Genomic DNA, 2296 nt, shown 5'->3' with positions numbered 1-2296 from the left:
TCACAGCACCCAGTAGTCATCGGTGGATGGGTTTGTTTGATTTGCATGCTGATTAAAAAAAAAAAAAAAAATCTCAGCTGTGATTATTTCATCCATAGCATCTGAAATTCTAGAAGGCTCCGGTTGGTGGACCTTCGCTTGGTGTTATTTTCTGAAACTTTTATCTCCAAGGATAATAATGACTTTTAGGCTTATGTCTAAACCAATATGGACAAAAAGTCATAAAGAGCTGAAGTGCTGTTTTCATGACAACTGAGCAAACTCAATCCAGTGATAAAAAACCAAAAGGCATGGCTGAAGGATTTTTATACTATACTTTGTATAGTATAAATCAACACACACACACACATATATATATATATATATATATATATATATATATATATATATATATATATATATATATATATATATATATATATATTATAATTTTCTAAAAATGCGAATAATGCTACCCCACTTTTCCCCGTGTTTTTTTTTTTTTTTAAAAAGATTTTGCTTTATCCTGCTAGTGTTAATTTGGTGCCAAAACAGTAAAGAATAATTTGTGTAATTTATTTCAGCATGTAATGTGAATGGAAAGGCAAAGTTAGTGACACTGACAGCCATTTCAATAGTATTCCACATGTAAACTAAATGACACTACATTTCTTGGCTGTAAAGTAAAACTCAAAACACACAGCACATGCCACCAACAAAGCCTCACAAAAACCTCCAACTGATCTTTTTGTGAACAGCTTTTCTTTTTCACATAAACACACACACAGAGTTAAAGACCCTAAAGAAACAGAGAGCACGATGTAGCATCTTTTCTTGTATGAGTCCAATAAAACCCTTTCACTGAGGTCATTAAAGAGAGGGGAGGTCTCTCACTGAGGGAGGAGCTGCCTGTTGATTCAGCCAGATTGTCCTAAACCTCTCATGTGTTTTTCTTTGATATGAACCAAAACATATTTTAAAAAAAAGACAGATTGTTTGAAACAGTAGTATACACAAACACAAATACTGCAGGAGATGTGCAGATTAAAAAAACAGATATGTGCTACATGTGTTTGTATATATTTAACATGTGCTGTATGTGAATCGTCTGCCACACGACTAACAGTTTTTGTTTAAAAAGTACGTGCTTTTCTCGCCATGCGTTGCCTACACGATGTATACAGGTCAGCAACTTTTTGTTATCCTGTTGGCTACACGCTGTGACAATTGTGTGACTCTGAATTGATTTCCAGTAGGGTTACGTCTATTGTTCTCTGCAGTAGATCCTGTTTATCCTAAGATAAACAGGATTTTTTAACACACATCATAATCACCTTCATGGCCACGTTTGTGAACACATACAAGATTTTTTTTTTTTTTCATTGCTCTCAACCTACTTACTTACACATAAATAGACAGAACAGCTGGGAACAAGGACAGTAAAGCAGGACAAATAAAGGTAAAGAATAATTTAGACTATTATGTACAAAAATGGGTGAAAAAATAGGTGTTAGTAAATATTATATAAATATACATATATAAAGCACCATTGACCAACAGTAAATAATAAGGTAAAAATAAAAAGTCTATATCAAAGTTACCTGTTCTGCAAGTTGTAAATTATACAAATAGTGCAAACAACAACAACAACAATAAATTACAGGAAATACAGGAAATTACATTTTTAAAAAATTAATTAATTAAAAATTTGTTAGGCAGTACAAACTTTCTGATTACAATAATTCATACAAAACGTCAAAACCAGCAAATTCCAAAAACAGACCAAACCTGACACAGTTAGAAAACCCAGAGCTTGTAGTCACACTCTCCCTGAAAACAAATGTGCTTTGTTCTGTTTTCTCTGTGTGGTTCAATCTTTTGTTGAACACAAACCCAGTTCTTTTCTCTGCAATACCTTTTTACACATAATGACAGAGGTGATGTCGACAGCTGGAAAGTGTGGAGTTATAACCGGTCTGATTGTAGAAAACATGAGCAACTAAACCTGTTTTTGAACTGTTTTATAGGGTGTAATAAACACCTTAGACACAACAATGAGCAAACATCCTCTTAATAAGACATGGGTGTTAAAAGTTCATTTGTAAAGTGAACAAAAACCTTGTTTAGTTTATGGGATTGAAGTTTTTAGTGAGCCACTGTTACTTTACTTCAGTGTCCAGACACTTTAAATTCACTAACATCAAGTTGAAGCAGAAGTACAGCTGCATGAATATTTCAAAACTTTTTACATTTGGGAAACAGGAGTGCTCAGGCCTGTAGCTGTGATCCATATGGGGATAAAAACTAGTGTATCCAG

The sequence above is a fragment of the Plectropomus leopardus genome, chromosome 5 (assembly GCF_026936395.1).
Source record: "Plectropomus leopardus strain MGB_pleo_1.0 chromosome 5, ASM2693639v1, whole genome shotgun sequence".
Classification (NCBI taxonomy): domain Eukaryota; kingdom Metazoa; phylum Chordata; class Actinopteri; order Perciformes; family Serranidae; genus Plectropomus; species Plectropomus leopardus.
Note: the sequence above shows the minus strand (reverse complement) of the source record.